Here is an 18,701-nt window from a genome sequence, read left to right as displayed (position 1 = left end):
AGCCTTTTCTTGGGTGTTAAGGATGGACAGAGAATGGGATAAGAAGTTCTAACACACACAATAATCCTATTTCCAAAAATAAAGTCCAGCTGCAAGCTCCAGAAAGAACTCCACATATCTATAGAGTTCTTTTCTCCTTTTATTAGTGCAAGGATGAGAGCAGCATGGGCACTTTCTATGTTAACACCTCTTGATTGCATTAGCTTCTGTAAGTTTTATCAGGGTGTACGCAGTGTACGCAGCTAACTGACATACATCCACATTTATTTATGCATTACTTAACCTAAAGGAAACATGGAAACACTTGTTATTAGAAACAAAAACAACAGAAGGAAAAAAGACGGTAAACAATAAATCCTCATTGAATCTAATAGCTGTAAAGCTTTGTTAGAAACAGCCACCCCAGTGTACATACCCACATTCAACCGAATTCTATCTGAAGTTTACAGAAGGAAGCATACACAAACAGCCTTACAAAGGCATTCTGGTAGCAGGAAGCACTTCTCTGCTACTGCTCTGGCAGCCAAGCCGTGTTACAAGCAAACCTTGCAGCCCATGGGGGAACAGACACAAAACGCATCTGCAGCACTAAACACAATTTAGTTTCACTAAAGGATTAACCAGATCACAAATTGCCAATTAATCTTGCTTTATGATTTAGGCCCGAATTCATTACAAACACAAAGGCAAGGCGTGCAGCAGACTGGAGGAAGTTAGCCTGGAATGCTTTGCACCAGCTCCTCCTGTTCCTTCTCAGTAACAACATTTTGAAGTTGTTCAGCTCTTTTTTTAATCTGAGAGTTAACTGATGGACTTGATTGATGTCAAAAAACACAAATCACTGACTATTGCATATGTAATTACGCATGCTAGCAGACAGCTACATAAAAGATCCACATTTTTCAGTTCTCCAAATCTTTCCCAGTTCTTCACTTTGCCGAGAACACTAGAAATTTCCAGACTTCTGCTGTAACGTCTAAGTTTCCTTCCCCCTCTTCCATTTGGTGGATTTTCTGCCAATAACACTGTTGAAAAATAAATTCTTGTGGACAGGAAATATCCCGAGCAAAGGATATCCAGCTTTACCATACTTTAAAAGCTCTGCATTCCTCCTTATCTGCCCTCGCGTCGCCCAGCTCTGAGTAGTGCAGGGTTATAGGCACACCATCCTGCCCCGGCCTCACACCCAGGTCCAACAGCTGCTCCAAGGCTCCTCTTGGCCACATTCAGAATCACTCCTTGCAGTACAGCCCAGCACAGGAGAAGCGAGCTGCTTCCTGAGCAGTGCCTGCAACTACATCCTCCCCAACCCCTCCTGATAAGGTGCTTTAAGATGAGGGCTGCAAGCATAATTTAATGGCCTAATCTCATGGAGGTGGCTTGGCCTTTCAAGTGATCCCTTCGCTCGATTTCCTCAACAACAGCACTCCACAAAAGCAAACATCCTGGCTGTCTGGAGGGCCGGGTTCCAGCTGCAGCAGGCTCTGAGCAGGCAGGCAGCCCAGTGTAGGACACAGCACTCGGCTCAGCAGGCTGTCTGGCCTCTGGGGTGGACCCAGAGCCACCAAGGGACTCCTGGCTCTAAAATAAAGCCATTTGAAGGGTCTTAAACAGCTTGCTGCATTCCCAGATGCCCAACCTGCACTCAGGTGGCTTCTGCACAAACACCCAACAGCCTCAAATCCATGTTTGTCATTGGGGGTAAGAGCAACTGGGCAGAAAAACTCAGATTTCATGAAATCACCTCAATTATATGGCATAGATATTGGGTGATGGCCATGTTTTAACTTACCATGCAACTTCTCCCTACGTGACCAGTTTCAGGCCCAAGTAAAACACCACCAAAAAAATCAATGATTCACACTGACAGCATTTTCTCAGCAGGCAGTAGTTTGTTTCTTAAGCAGCAGCAGAGTAATCTTAAAATGCACTGTTAGAACCAGAAAGGTCAGTGCAGTGCAAGGGTGATACAGGAGTGCAGTAGCAAAGGAACTAGTGCAAACGGTGTTACAAAGGAAAAGGTACTTACCCATCTCTGAAGATTTGGAAAATCCCACAAGGGAGGGACCTCCAACTAGAAATCCTTCCACAGTGGCAGTCAGCCCTTAAATGAGGTCTAGGAGAGGTGCAGCCAGGCTCCACCTATTCCGGTCACACAGCTGAATTGCCTTCACCTGTGCTCCCAGGGCTGACTGGGTCCTTTCCCCAGGTGCTCAATCAGTGGTTCACGCCACGACTCAACAGTTACCACACGTGGATTCACACTAAAATCAAGATTAGTGCTTTCTAAGGGCCCTAAGTAGCTTGCTGTCTGTGGTGAGGACCCACAGTATGGGGTTAGAGCTAGATGATCTGTAAGGTCCCTTCCAACACATGCCACCCTATGATTCTATGACAGTGAAGCCCACAGCTGAATGCTTCTAAAACATGCACAAGTGAGATTGACGCAGCTTATTCATTACTGGCTTGAGGCTCAAACACTTCTGAGCAAGTTCTGGATGTGCAAGCATCAAAATCTGGTCTTAAGATATACTACAAGAAGAATGATGAGATGCAGTAGGACTCCCTCTGCACAGGAGGGGGAAAAAAAAAAGCAGCTAAATGTCATATTTACACACCCAAAAAGCTTCATTCCATTTAGAAAGTTTTAATTGTAAAGGGAAGCCTGTCCTGTTTACCTCTCATCCCAGCACCAGAGGTTGCATGCACTCAGGCTGCGATCAGCAGCGCAATACAACTTCAGTGGCTTTCAATTCTCAACTCTGCTGGCTTTGCCTCGCTACTAGGCACAAGTTAGATCCCACTCAGTGCCTCACATCAATAACGGATGTTCAAATCCATACTCAAGGATATCACAGCTGTAGCGTGGGCCCTCTGAGGCCCAATGTCTCACAAGCACAATATGCCAAAATTAGCAGAGCCCAACAGCGCAGCCCTCTCACCTCAGGACAGCTCTTGGATGAGGTATACTAGATTCCAGGCCAGCCTCTTTGAGATCCCTTTGGTGCCTCCACCACCAACCACCCACAGTCACCAAAGCAGTCTGCCTGAACACCGAGAAGCTGAAAGCGATCCATCCCCAGGGGCGAGAGCTTCTTTCAGCCATGGCCAGCAAGCTCCAACTAGACAGCAGGAGAGGAAGAGCTGACACACCTGCCCATGGGCACGCAGAGGGAGCAGCACCCACACTGCCAGCAGAAGTCTTGTCCTTAGGTGACACCGAGGTAATCTGCATGTGCCAGAACCGTTGCACAATTAGCACGCTCTTAATTTTGTACCCTTAGAGGAGCTAAGTAAGTGCACTTAATCAACTGAAAATAAAGTGATGCAAAAGAAAGCAATCCATGTTACTAATTAGTTGAAAGATGTCAAATGGAAACAAAATGAAGTGTCTAATTACATCCTATCAGTTCAAGTGTACAACACAATGCATAAAAATGTGCTACTTCCTATTTCAATCAAAACAATCCAATTAAACCCCACTGCTGAGTAATACCACAGAGGAAAAAAAAAGGCTTTTTTCTAGTTATATAAGAAAAGCAGCACAACTGTTAAGACCTTTCTGGTGAAGCTCCATAATATCATTACAGTTCACTGTAAGAACCCATGCTCAATCAATAAATACCAGCTTTAGAAGAGATCCTAGATCCACTGAATCAATGAAACAAATTCCTAAGGTTTAAGGCTTCCTCTCAGCTACCTATTTTATACAGTAAAATTCATCTGAAGACATTACATCAACAAAAGAGTTCCTGTTTCAGTTTCCCTCCAATACTCACATAAATTGGATACTCACTACATCTTCAGCTTCTACTCTCCAGGCATGATCATTAAGCCTACTGAAAAGCCACCACTGACAGGTATTAATCCTTCAGGGGAAGCTTGCTTCAAAAACCTCCATCCCCATTATTGCATTATTTGCCTACGGAATGATTCTCCAGCACTGTAGGCTGGGGGGATTTCACCCTTGTTGTATATGTTTCTTTTACTTCCATAGAGATCAGAAACTGATTTTTCTTCCTCTCTTGGAAAGCAGTGTGTGGCAGGCACCCAACAAAGTTCATTTTTAGGCACAAAAATGAGAATACCCACAGAGAATTCAACTGATGTAAGCAGAACCTCCCAACACCACCACCTGAGCCTCAGTGTTTTGCATTTGGGAAGAATGGGGGGCAGGGAGGAGGGAATGAGGGAAGAGAATACCTTATCATGCTCTCCTTAATAAAACGCCTCAACTTGAGCCAAGCGTTTAGCTAAAACAGCCAAGTAATGCTCTAGAATGGCTGAAGATAAGAACTGATCTGTCTGACATCAATCATGAACGCGCAATCTGAGTGGAAGCCACTGAAGATTATCAGAGTACCAACAACGGCATTTTAACAGCTTAAAAATGTCACAGCTTTAGGAACAAATATCCTGAATGAAGCTGTACCGATCTGCATCAGAGAAAAGGCTACCGCTGTGCTTGCCAAACTCTTACTCCTATTGCAGCCCAAAAACCGCTCCTGAAGATAAGCAGCAGCAGGAAGGGCAGAGAAAGAGAAAAGGCATCGGAGCATTTCAGAGCTCAGAGCACAAAGCCCCTTCAGACATTCCTTCCAAACTCAGTTTCATAGAATCTAACTGGCAAATGCAACGGATGCTTCCTATGTCCATTTCTGACAAGTTGGTTTTGGACTTCGTGTTTCTTCTGAAGTACAAACAATTGTCACTGGGTCAGTAACAAAAGCGTAGCATCCAGAATCCTTCCGTGTGTCCTGGGAACAGCTGCAGTATGCTGTCATACCACTTGACAATTTCATCCAAATATACTCCTTACAAAAGCAAACCAAGCATTGGGAGGAAAAAAAAAAAACAGTTTCAGTATGAGATACCAAGAATGGCAGAACTCAGTCCTCATGCAGGGCAGCATAAACATAATTGAATCTGCTGAAATCAGGACTCACTGTCATTAGAAGTAAAGTAGATTCGTAGCAGTACGCTACAAAAAAAGAATTAACCAAAAAGATACTTGGAATTCTTTCTATATTGTAGAGCCCTTCCCATCCCAACATCCAGGGTTCCAGAGCTCCCTCACGCCCACATTTGGGTCATTCAGTTCATCCTCACGCATGCAAAGCCTACTGCCCAGAGCACAGCCAGCTCTGGCTTCTAACAGGGATGCATTTAAAGACAGTTGTTGGGAATTCCAACAGTGCTGCACACCACCTGGAGCCCAGCACACAAACAGATCTATCACACATACCTTCCCGTTATTTATGCCTAGCTTGGTATTTCAGTGCTGGAGCTGTGCCTGAGCTCCAAAGCTGCTGTTCCTCCCTTATAGCATGGGAGCAGCAAGCACAGGAGTCACACACCCAAGGACAATCACTTCACATCCACCATCCCTTTCTCTAAGCAGACTGAAGCCCAGCTATTTTCTGCCTGAACTCCTGTTTATCTCTCACCAAGCTGCAGTAATTACCCCTGACAAAAGACAGACATTCATTAACAAACAACGACCAACCTTTATCTGTAGAACATCATCTGATCCAGCTGAAGTTCTGCTTTTAAGTCACTGTTAAACACCACATTTTGGCAGTGACTAACCAGGAGATGCCCTCACCACACACAGCTATAACTCATGTTCTGATGACCGCTGGTGGACGATGCAGGGAATATAGAAGCTCTTCTCGTCAAATATGGAAAACAAGCAGCAAAGAGTTTCAGAGAACAAAGAAACCTGGATCCATTGACAGGTTGCTAAAGGGGAGGAGACTGAGTTATTTAAATGGGAAAAAAAAAGTAGTATGCTGATTTAAGGGACACTGACTATCATTGATATGGACTGCAGGAGCTCTGCAGTCAGCAGGGAGGTGCTACTTCTGTGCAGAACTCGGGAGGAAGAACAGACAGCGATAAAAGCAAAGTACAGCTTACAGAAAGTTGGTGTGAGACCAAGCCTGCTGCCTGGAGTCAAGGCAAGTCAGGAGAGCTCTTCATCATTTATACAACAAGAAAAGTGAACTCTTTTTTTCCTAAATAAATTAGGAAAGATGGAAATCTAGTGGTGTAACCCAACTGCAAAAAAACACCCAAACAACAAATGAAAACACAGCTTATGATGTTGGATTAAAAATAAAAGAAAAGCATTTACTACAATTTTCCACTCCATATTTGAAAGGAGGCAAGCCACGCACTTGTAACAGATGGGTGAATCACCTCCATGAGCAAGTCAGCCCCAGTGTCCTGCAATGAAGGCCAGATGCAGCTCTCTCTGCAGATCTGACACCACCCTACTTGCTGATGGGAGCAGGACAGCTGTGTGCCATTAGGGGACATAACTTCCAGAGAAAGCAATTAAAGGGCAATGGGGGATCCCACTGATAAGGAATTCAAAGATACAGACTCAATCAATTCTAATAAAACAGGTCCTGTCAAACAAATCCTAGCGCACCTCTGACAAGATTGCACGTTGGGTGGGCAGAGATAGCTGTGTTAGCACGTGACTATTCTGCAGCCAGCTTCTGACTTTGTGTCCTGCAGCACTGCTAAAAGCACAGGGGTAGATGAGACCAGCCAGGAGAAGACTTCCAGCAGGGCCTCGGTGAGAGCAAGCCTGCACCAACTGCATCCCCAGTGGTGCCACTTCCCTGCTCTGCTTCCCTGGCTGTAAGATAGGGTAACAAAATCCTCTGTTAGGTGCTCTGGTCTCTGCCGAGAGCAAAGCAACCATCACACTGGTTATTCACTCATGCTTAATTAATGATTTGCTAATTAAATTGACAGTCTGTCCTGGCCAGTAACATTAATTAATATACTCAATTCACAGCATCTGGTGGTCCATGCCAGCAGCTAGAACTGTACACTATTGATTTTTCCAGGCAGTCCTTCCTAAACCAGAGGATGCTGAGCATGAGCGGGACTGCAGGAACCAGGGCACCCATCTGAGTGCATCCAGCTGTGCACACCCAGCTGCCATTAAGGCAATGTCCACCCCTCTCACATCACAGCCCTGGGGAGCTGGCAGTGGGCTCAGCCACAGCTCTGAGCCTGAAGTCCATGGGTACCACTACTGACCCCTTCCCCAGTACAGGGGACACCAAAGATGGTGACATCCACCAGAGCCATGTGCTCTGACAGAGGCTGAGCTGTGCCTGGCAGTGGCCCTCAGCCAGGATCTGCCACCATCTGGGAGTTTGCTGGGCTTTTGTTTCATGCCTCCAGCCCTGATGGATGGAAACAAGCTTCTGATTTATCCATGTTAACATAAAGACAATTAAAACGTTTTTCCCCAAGGAGCTCATAAATGAAAGCACATCGTACACTGCTTCATTCAGTGCAAAACCTGACTCTTTTGGAACAACAACAGCAGCAAAAACTCCATTTGGTCACTGAAAGCAGCACCAGGAGCTGCAGGAGAACACTGAGATGAGAGCAGCATATGGACTGGCTGCATGCTCCTCACCCCCAGAAGCATTAACTACTCACCAGCAAAAGCTTTTCTGCTGAGAAAGGGAACACCAAAGGCCAATATTAAAGCAATTTCAGAACAGCTACCAAGCAATTAGCTAGATAATGCCTTTGCTTCAATGCTGATTTTTCTTCTCCGAGAGAAGTGGTGCAAGCATAAGTCATTTGTTGGTTGTGCAGCCTCTCCTGGCATTACAGGTGACCCAGGCTGGATTTTCTTCCCATATCACAGAAAATGTTTCTGCTTTGGTGTAGCACACCATTCACTACTTTATTTCAATTTTTTTCCTTTTAAACCTTCACGTTTCATTTTCTTCCAGAAAATATAAATTCAGACATTTTAGTTATTAAATATTTGCAAAACATTGAGCCTATTGCTCTTGGTACCTCTGTATTTCCACATTTCAGGGCATATCAGAACCATCCACTTACCTATTTTTGTGCCCCTACACCATCCTCAGCAACTCAGGATATGCCAAGACAAAGGTATGCAATTCAAACATGCAAGGAAGGGAGAATGGAACAGGCAAATAAGTTACAAAGAAAGAAGTCAAAGGACTGAGATCTGCTTGCAGAGACAGCACTCCAACAGCCTGGAAGGACCGAGAAACTGAAAAACGCTTTACAGCAACTTTTTGGAGTGTATCATCCTGCGTGACTGCATGACCAAGAAATGCCAAAAGGAAGCGAAACTGTTGATGTCTAACTTCAGCGTTGGGTATGTACAAATATTGCCTTTCCAGTAACACAGCAGCTCTCACACATCCACTGAAGCACCCTATTCAGAGGCATACAAATCAAAACGTCGCCATCCTGCGTGCTGCAGAGATTGCGGTCGCACAAGCATCCCAAGGCCTTGACTCCCGCACTGCATCCAGAAGCAAGAGGTGGCTGCTGTGCTACAGTCCAAAGGTCCCAGCAGTCACTCCCATAATCGTTTCCTACAGCCACTGAGGAGGGCAATGGAGACCTGGACAAGAACATCCGGCTCTATTAATCAAGAAAGGAAGGCTGCAGATCAGACGCTGCGCGCATGAAACCCTGTAGATAGGAGAAAACTGAACTAGGCGATGAGACCACTCCTCCCCACAGCAGGAACTCCAGCAGCTGGGGTGCAGATAGCCACTCATAGACGGGCTTCAAATGAGGAACAAACTCGCACTCTGAAAGCCTCAGAGGATGTTTATTCTTTGTGCAATCACTAGAAGCAGCAGCAAGCAATAAGCAATTATACAGATCCGTCGGAGCAGCAAAAATAAATATGTGCAAAGCAGAATCAATGTTGATTTTGCTACAGGTTGACACATAAGAAGTACGAAGGCTGACTTTATGTAAGCATGAGTACCCTTAACAACTCAGAATGCTCCTGTCCAACATTATATCAAATTTTGCTCTGTTGAAAACCATAGCATCTGACTTTTTCCCTCCTTAGTCATCAAGTTCCCTGTTTACCACCTACGGTCAACTATCAGTACAGAAGCCCAAGTGTCCCACACCAAATCCTGTCAGAGCACAGCCCTGGACCACCTCGAAGCAGAGCTGGAACGCATCACACAGCAGCAAAAACTTTCAGGAGCCCTAAGCTGCTGCCCTGTTGTGCTGGTTTATCTCCCCAACAGAGAAACAACAGCTCAGCAGGGTACAGCACCGCCTAAGAATGATGCAGCAGTACCTGCATCCTTGTGGATAACCCCAGGGGATGGTTATGACTTCTGGGCAGAGGGCACCAGCGCTGATGTTAACCAGAAGGTGAAATAAGACATTATTTTGGTATGGTCCTTTAGGTGTCAGCTACAAGGTACACTCTGATTTGCCTTATCTTGTCATGGAAGCAGATTTTTTTCCCCCTTGGCATTAGCTGTACTGCTTTACAGACTAAGTGTTTGTGCATCTTTATTTACAGGGGTTTGTTTTGACCTGTAAAGCAATACTATGGTTACCCAGCTCATGTCATCTGCTCCATTTAGCCAAGTTCATTCATGTGTAAATGTTTCAATGTATAAAACATATTCATAGAAATAAACTAGCAGACAATTAACCACGTTTTCAAGAAGGCAAAGTGTTGCAGCAAAGTCAAAATAGCCCAGGCAGGAGTCAGCACTGTGCTGAGAGAAACACCATGCTCTGCTGCTGTTCCCACTGCCATCTGGTGAAATTACCTCTTTCAAAGAGTCTGAAAAGAAATACAGCCCAGAAGAGACACTGTGGCAAATAAGGACTCCAACAACCATTATTTGGGTGATAACAATACACCTAACACGTTAAAATGAGTTAACAAACAGCTCCCTAAGAGCTGCCAGCATTTTGGCTGCATAAATGAGCCCAGGCACATCCAATGAGGAGGGGATGAATACTGTCTCGGTGAGGATATCTCCAACTCCCACTGATGGACACAGGGCCCAGCAAGGCTTGTTTTCCCAAGCTGCAGTTGCTTGGCAGTGCTGCCCAGATCAGCCTGTGTCAGGTTATAAACACCATCACCTAAGAGGTGTACATCACTAAAGAAGAGCAGAAAGATTTCCTGGGTCTCAAAAGGGTCAGTATTAATATCTTTTATATATATATAAACTAATTTATTCTCACAAGGTGATGCTTTTGCTCACAATTTAGTTGCTTGTATCAGGACATCAAAAGCAACTCTTCTGTAAGATGACATTATGTGACCACAGGCTCACCAGAAGGAAGCCTATTAAACGCTCTTGTTATCAGCAAATGCTATCCTCTTTTTTTCTCTGCTGCATTATCCCACATTGATAAATAAATAACAAGTAAAGAGCACCACCTGATACTTAATAACCACCAGCATGAGTGTCAGCAAGCATAAGGTCACTCCTGTAATATGGATTGCCATTGGATAGCATGTGCTTCCACAATCAATGTTACTCACAAAGTGGAATAGATTCTGGCAGCTAACTAACTGAGAGAGAAACAGCAAGATGATCCCAAAAGACAGCAGGAACTCTCTTCCCAGGCTGCTTCCGGTACCGAGCTTCTAGAAAAATCGTACCTGATTGTGTTAGGTCTGATTAAAGAATCATGCAGAAATACACAGGGCAAAAGACACCATGGAGATTCAGGTTGCAGCACAGAGCATCCGCATTTTATTAGTGGACAATCAGGGAGCAGGGAGCTACCACAAAAACCAGAACAGCCATGCTGAGGCCCAGAAAGGCAGCTACACACTGAGCAGGATGTGCTCAGCATTTTGCTAGCTCCGATGAACAGCATGAGGAAAGCTGTTCCTGGCATTCCAAGGATCTCAGAGGGTGGTGAGGGTCATCTCAAATTGTTGCTCACTGAAGTTTCTATTAACAGCCTCTTGAGAGTGATTTTTTTTTTTTTGCTTTTCAAAACATTCCATATGAAGCACTTCTGGAGGCATGAAGTGCATGTTTAAATATATACATACACACACATTCTATTATAAGAGTCCTTTGGAAGGACCTAATAATAGAAATGTCCACAGTCACAGGAATTACATAGGAAGCACTCAAGGAATGTGCATTTCAGCCACAGAACACTGATACACCAAGTCAGCACTGAGCAGCCAAGCACACCATGTCACCTGCAGACCCACAGCGAGTGCGATTTCAGATAACATCCATCTAACACAACAAACAAACAAACAGTGGCTACAACTCCACTCAAACCCATACTGATCACTGCTGAGCTGCTTGCACAGAACCACCAAGCAGATGACAGATGCAAACACACACACCAGCATTAGCTGCAAAGTTTGTTCTCTTAAAAGAAAAAATGGGAACAGCATCTTAATTCCGAATCGCTTTTAGATTCAGATTATGTACAAAAGAGAACACCATAAACAGCTTTCCTTCAATATGCAGAGTGCCTGAGTCCAGTATGTCACCTCCAGAAATGCAAACTGTGTGGTCCTCGTAGGGCTGATTCAGTAGTTGTTTGTTATCCATTGATAAGCAACAGCATTTACTGGTAAATAAAGGATGGCTGAAGCTCAGGAAGCACACCATTGAGAACCAGTCTGTTTTAACCTCCAGGCTTTTCCTTGCTACAAGGCAATCCTCCTTCCGTAACACCCAGAGCCCTGGTAGTTGGCACCTCTGGGGAATTCTCCTGGTTGGAGGGGACTGCAGCAGACACAGCACTTTTCTCCTGAACTCGCTCAGCAGCTCCGTAGTTTCTCACCCAAAGCACAGATTTCACATCTGCAGCAGAATTTCTGCAAGGCAACCAATCTCTCCAGCACCGCTTCAGATTGCACAATAAATCAGGTTTAATTAGTTTGTGCCTTTTTTTTTTTTTGGCAGTCAGCTCTGCAATAAAAGAGGGGCGTCCACATTCATTCCGCAGAGGTGCTCAGAATAAACTGGTGAAAACGTAATCGTCCCATCCCAACTGGCAAATGTTTGAGGAGTTATCTGTTTTCCACCGCCCAGCATTCCTGCCTGTAGATGGCCTGTTACCGTTGTGTACCCAGCGTCTCCTATTTCCACTGTGTTGTTCGAAGAACTTCCCTCTTCCCACATACCTTCCATCTCCAGGGACGGATCACACAGCGACACTAAACCTTGGCCATAAACAACGTTACTTTTGATATTCCCGTCCCTGAAGGATTCCCCGCTGCTGCTGTTCGGCAGCACAGAACAGATCACCTATGCACAAGGCAGCTCTGCAGCTGGTTTGCAGAACTCTGCCTCACTGCTCTTTTGCACAGCTGAGATTTACACAGAGGTTTGTTGGCCGCCTCCGCTATTTATTTTATTTGCTGTGCGCTGAAGTCACATTTGTTTAGAATAGCCTTCCATAACTCACAGCACGTTCCACAAAACGCGTTCAGATGCACCAGGATACCGATTTCAAAACTCACTGCCTGCTAGCATGGTGTTCCTGGTGCAGAGGCTGGGACTGCTCCCAAGGCAGCCAAACTGCCAGTCCTCACGCTCCCACTGCACGCCAGCAATCCCCACATCTGCTCCTCCCAAAGCGGAGACCAGCAGTACTGTAGAATATAATTTGCTTTATTAGCTGCGTTCTGCTCCTGAGGCTTTCAGGTAATAACAGCTGCTTTGAAAGACTTAAGATCCACACAGATTTAATTCTGTGCTAACATTCACCAGACTGAAGCTCCACGCTTTCCGGCTATAGAGAGCAACAGCTTGTTTGATGCTAACTTCTTAGAGACACAGAATTGCCACACAATGTCTCACAGAACTGAGTTGGAAAGGACCTTAAAGGCCATCTAGTCTGACCTCCCTGCAAAGGAGGGAGCTGCTGCACCCACAGCTCCATCAGGTACTCAGAGCCCTGTCCAGCCTGACCATGGCACCCATCATATACATCTCTGGGCAACCTGCACCAGCATTTCACCACCCTTACTGTCCCCTTCACAGACTTCAGCCAGCTGTAGGGCAACAACATGAAAAAAGCTCTCATTGCTGTCCCAGCAATGACCTCAAATCCCAACCAGATTGTTCCCAATAGCTCACAAAGATTGTGATACATATCGCCTTCCACACAGACTTGTTCCTGTGCTACATTATGAGCATAAACTTTCTCAGGGATACTGAACTGGGAAGAACAACTCTGAGCACCTCTGAGGAAGCTGGCATTGCTGTCCCAGCAGGGTCCCAAAGCAACTTCAAAGCACAACTGCCTTCAAACTAATGAGAGAGAACCACAGAGCACTGAAGATTAGGAGAACAGCACTAAAAGCCCATTCCTGTGCAAGACCCTGCATGACCCTGGGAACACAGCCAACAATCATTTCTTATTGGTAGCACTGGTTGCATATTCTCATACTGACAAGAAAAAGGCACAGGTGGCAGAGGGGTGAGACCACAAGTAAGGGGCTGTCCTGTAGGGGAAGTGGTTGGGGGTCCTGGGAGCATTCCCACAAGCACACTCTATGCCCCAGCAGCAATCCATCAGCCAGGGCAGCACATAAAAAAGTCAGAGAAATCACATTCTGGACATAAAACAGCATGCCAGCCTGAAATCCCACCGCCCACCACATTGGTAAGCTCAGATCAGACTAGTTTGGCACCTTGCAGAGATGTACACAGGAGCCCTGGGCTCTGCAGGGTATGTGGTCAGAGCCAGCGTGGCCACGGGTACGGGTGTACCTGAGCACTGCTCTGTGCAGCCCAGCACCGAGCTACAGAGGGAAAAACAACACCCACTGAACAAGAAACTTGGCCTTTTCCACTTCTCAGTTTCCCCACTGTGAAAGGGAACTTGAAGGAAAGAAATGCAAACGAAATCCAACGTTACCAATGTGGAGAGCGGCAGCTCCCGCCTTTCTGCTACAAATAGCGATGGGATAAATGCTTCGTTACACCGAGCCCCGACCGCACCGCCTCAGCCAAAGCCTTGTTCAAACAGCGCATTTCTGAGAACTGGGACGGGGGGGAGGCACAGCGAGGGCTGCAGACGCGTCTCAGCTTAAGCTCAGCTTTTCAAAGACTTCTTCTCTTTTCTTCCCCTCCCGTCTGCTGGTACCATGCCATTTACAGAGGTGTCTGGCGAGCAACGCACCACGTTTCCAGGATCTTCCCTCCCCAGACCGCTCAGCCAAGGGCGGACTGGCTCGGGAGGAGCTGCTCGGCTTTCCCGCAGCCTCTCTCCGCTCGGATCCCAGCGCCGCGCTCCGCCGCTCCCCGGCTCCAGACTCGGACGCCGCTTCGCCCCGCTCGCAGCCCAGCCCAGCCCAGCGCCGACGTTCCGCCCGCGGCTCCCCGCTCTTTGCGGCGGGCGGAGGCGCTGACAGCCGCTCCGCTCTGCGCCGTGCCGCCCCTCACCCGGAGCCCGGCGAAACTCCTCTCCCCCCTCACCCATCCCAACCCCAGCACCGAGCGGGAGAAACTTTCCCCGACGGCAGCGGCCGCCGCCCCGCGATGAACAAAAGAGCCAGGACGGGCGGGCGGCGCGGAGCCCGGGGCCGAGCGCCCAGAACGGGGCGCCCCGCTCGGCCCGGGCAGCGCCGTGCTCACCTGCGGATGGCTGTGCGGGCCGGGCCGGGCGCGGCGGCCGGCGGAGAGTCGCAGCTAGCTGGAGCGGGTGCCAGGAGGGCTTGGTGGGGATTCCGCCATGTCAGTGATGTCGGCACCACATGGGGCCCGCGGCCAGCCCACGCTACCGCGCACTCTGGAGTAGAGGCTCCCGCCGAAAAGCCGGCCGAGGCGGGCGGCGGCACGAGGCCTCCCGCTCCGCTCCGCCCCGCCCCGGGGCGGCCCCCGTCCCTCCGCCCCGTCCCCGGGCGCCGGGTGGGGGCGGTCCGGGCGGGCGGAGCGGGAGCGGTGCGGGCCGAGTCGCGGCCGGGCGGCGCCGCGCTGGTGCCCGAGTCCCGTGGCGGCTTCGATGTCCGGCGGGTCCCGGCCCCTCCGCTCTGCTCCTCACACGGGCGAGGTGGGAGCTGGGGCAGCTCCGTGTGGGCAGCCGTGCGTCTGGTTTAGGCGGCGTTCCTCCGAGATGAAGAAATACCCGGCACGCCGCAGTGGCACAGCCGCAAAGGGGAGATGGAGTTGTCCCCGTGTAGAGTGGAGCTGTTGGGTGCTTCAGCTCTCCGTATGCGTGGATGCGGTGCGGGAATCGGGGTAAAGATTTAATCTGGTTACAGGAGAAGCTTAAAACGGGGCCTGAACACTCATTGTGTCATAGAATCGCAGAATCATTACGGTTGGAGAAGACCTCTAAGATCCCCAACCTATTCCCCCGTGTCCACTGCCCACGTCCCTCAGTGCCACATCCTCATGGTTCTAGAGCACCTCCACAGATGGTGACCCCACCACTCCCTGGGCATCTGTGCCATAAGGCCTCCCCTGAGCCTCCTCCAGTCTGAACTCAGCCTCTCCCCATCAGACTTGTGCTCCAGCCCCTTCACAGCTTTGTTGTCTTTCTCTGGACATACAGTGATGCCATCTGTTTCATGAGGGGTCATTGGATTTGGCCAAGTCATAGAATTGTAGGGCCGTACAATCATTTGAGTTGAAAGAAACCTTTAATGGTTATGCAGTCCAACCCCACAGCAGTGAACACCCACAGCTTGGTCAGATTGCTCAGAGTCCCACCCAGCCTGTCCTTCAGCGTCTCCACGGATGGGGCATCTACCATCACTCTGGGCAAGCTGTGCAAGTGTTTCCCAAGTCCCTGGTTTTGTTTCTCCTATGCCCTATATCACTCACCAAATCCAGGTTTTCTTTCAGAAACTCTATGGGGTTTGATCAGCCTAGGTACATTTTCATCAGCTTCCATTAAAACAGCAACAAAAAGGCCTTCCTGTGGTCTTGATATTCTGCTTGTCAAAACTCACTCCAAAAAAATATCAGTTTGGCATAGAAGTTCAGCACAAATGTTATACCCAACTTAGCTGAGTGTTATATTAAGAGACCAAAGCACAGGAAAAAAAATGAAAATAAAGTTATCTGAAGTAGATAGTTCCTATGAAAATAGAAAATTAGCATTTTCCCATGGGAAAGATCTTTCAATGTAAAATGGCCAGCCAGCACCAAGTATTGTTCATTGTTAATTGCAGAAACTTTTGTAATGGGTAAAATCTAAAAGCAGAAAAATGTTTTGTTTTATTAGTGACCCCAAACATGCAGACTTTTTGATGATCCTGGATTAAGTTACAGACTCAGATGAGATTAATTATTCACTAGGGTGGTAAAGCCTTGACTTGGTCCTGTGGGCTGCTTTGTGAAGGAAAAGAGAGAGAAAAGGGGAAAAGGGAGTTGGTTTAGAGAGGAAAGAAACATTTGAGCTAAAAATTTACTGAGAGATTAAAGTGAAGAGTAAACAAACCTGAAGATAGAAAAATGAAAATAAATAAAGCAAAGGAAGGAAATGAAAACTCTGGGTTTGTATCTGTTCTATCAAATGGGCCAGAGGGAGGCTGGGTCTTGTCTGAAGAATCAACACAGGCTCAGGATGTGGGGATGTTGGGTGAGTTGTCCTCTCGCCAGCAGAAGCAGAGATGTCCCATGCCATCAATACAAGCAATGGTGGGTGGGCAGTGTGCATTTTCCTGCAGTTTATAAAGCATTTACAGTTCACACTTACTTCACTTTCGTTTCACCATTGGGGCAGAAGTCAAAGAGAAGCTTATCTGCCATAGCCACACTGGATATGTCTGAGGAAAAAAAAAAATGTGCCCAGTTATTTGGTTTCTGTATGGTTTCCAATCTTACCAAAACCTCAGGATGTATCAGACATGAAAAAGCAAGTTTAGCTAGGACTGGAACAAATGCATACCTTTTCCTGAGAGCACTTTTTTTCCGCCACTCCATTCTGATGAACTCAAAGACCAGCTACAGCTAACAGCAACAGTAGAATGGTTCAGTGGAAATTGGACATGTGTCAAAGCACAAGGAAGAGGCTGGGAGGGGAGCAAGGACTGCTTTTCCTCAGAAATTTCCTACCTCTTTCTTTAATGGTTTACTCCCCAAACCAGCTGATCAAGGAAAAGCATTAATCAGACAAGGAGGAAACATTTTGCCACTGAAAAAGGAAAAGAACTAGCTTAACATGGTGACACATCGGGGACGGACAAATTACTCCGGAGAAAGCAATTGACCTGAACTATCATCCAAACAAATGCAGACCGATGCCATGAACTCAACTTTTCTATTTTGATGAGTCCTTTTTTTCCCGAGTCTATGCTTTCAATAATATGCCTAGTTTTCTCTCAGTGAGATCTTTCTGCTTATTCAGGAAGCAAGTGGAGCCAGAAGGGCAGGAGCACTTCTCTGCCTGTGCAGAGGGACAGGGTGAAGGCTGGCACCATTGACCAGGACAGCCATTCCCGACACAGCTCTACCAGCACCAGGCTGACACCCTAAGCATTTTTCAAGCAGGAGTTGTTTAGTCATCAGACACTAACAATTTAGGGACTGTTGACCAGTGCTGGATCCAAAACAATTCCATATTCTGTATTCTGCCATCATCCCCTTGAGCCATCCCCTCCTATTTGGTGAAAAATTCCAGAGAGGAGCCTGTGGAAACTCTGTGCGTGCAACCACGATGTGGAATCTAAGATCAGACATTATTGTAAAGGCTGTGAAGACAGTCTTTATTTTTACAAGATGCTTTCCCTCAGCTTTCTGATGGGATCCAAGTTCAACTTTCACCATTTCAAGCTGCATGCTCTGTATTCCGAGGGCAGGCTGAGATCTTGGCACCAGTGCTGTCCAGTGGCACACAGAGAATGCTTTGATTGACTTATTTGCTGAGCACTGTTTTTTCACCTGGGGAGCACTACCCACAGGCACTCTCAGTACCACGCAACATGAGTGTGTGCCGTGCACGAGTTTTTCCCCAAGCGCGTTATGGAGGTGCTGGGGAGCAGGCTGGCTTGGGCTGTGGTGTTCAGTGTGGTGCACAAGGCAGAGCTCCAGGCTCAGCTCTCACTGTCAGAGCCAGTAGAAACCTGAATGGAGGAAAAAAGGCACAGCTAGCATGGAACAGCCTGCCTGGCCTACAGAAGGCTCCTGACCAGGCTGCATTCCCATTAGACTCCAGCCTGCACCCCCTACCTAGGCGGGAAGGGGCAGGGTACAGAAGCCAAACACTGGAGTGATCTCCCTAGGAAAATGATGTCCCACTCCCTTGTAATCACACAGCAAAGCAGGGACCATACAATCTGTTTGTTCTTGTCAGTGAGTTCTTTTCCAAGCCCTTGCCCTATTATGCATCTCAAACCATTAAAATCAGAGCGATTAGAACAGATAGATACTCAAAACCATACAGAAGTTTCTTGTCAGAGTAGCCTCCTCTCACTCTTTTATCTGATAGAAGGAAAGCTAAATGCACAGTAGATCATACAGACCAAAATGTACTGAGTCCCTTCAATCTTAGCAATGTTTTATTTCAAGGCAGTGCTGGTGGGAACTGGCCCAGGCCAGAAGATCTGGAGAAGCTCAGCGCGTAGGTTGGGACGGTCCCTTTTACTGTGGGGAATCCAAAAATCTGCAGGACGCTTTTTTTAAATAACTAGGGCATGTAAACATTAGCATGAAGCAGGATTTCTATCTGTGCTTCTCTATTTAGATGAAATGAATGCCAGTTATTCACTGAGCACATATTCATGCTTTTGAATTCGTGAACTGAGTTTGGTTAGGAGTTTGTATTCATGGTATTAATTGGTAGTTTTTTCCCTTTTTAGGAGACAGGTCACTATTTCACATGCTCGGTAACACATGCAGGAGTTAAGCCCCCAAATCTTTTTACAGGGATAAGATCAAAGGACTAATTGCTACTAGAGTCTGAAATAAAAA

The 18,701-nt window shown here is 47.1% G+C and overlaps 1 protein-coding gene across 3 annotated transcripts in view; it reads right to left on the bottom strand.

Annotated features, from left to right (window-relative positions):
* Positions 1-14,633, bottom strand: part of FNDC3B (fibronectin type III domain containing 3B) — a 149,030-nt gene extending 134,397 nt beyond the window's left edge. The window contains exon 1 of one of the 3 annotated variants that reach the window (XM_048954494.1): positions 14,421-14,633. The gene's annotated coding sequence lies outside the window, so the exon portion shown is untranslated. Of the gene's footprint in view, positions 1-2,029; positions 2,096-7,884; positions 8,004-14,420 lie in introns of those variants that run through there. The other 2 variants (XM_048954497.1, XM_048954496.1) reach the window with 2 other exon arrangements.
* Between the last annotated feature and the right edge of the window lie 4,068 nt (positions 14,634-18,701).

Source organism: Lagopus muta, chromosome 9, assembly GCF_023343835.1.
Source record: "Lagopus muta isolate bLagMut1 chromosome 9, bLagMut1 primary, whole genome shotgun sequence".
NCBI classification, from domain to species: Eukaryota; Metazoa; Chordata; class Aves; order Galliformes; family Phasianidae; genus Lagopus; species Lagopus muta.
This window is presented reverse-complemented; position numbering and strand designations above follow the sequence as displayed.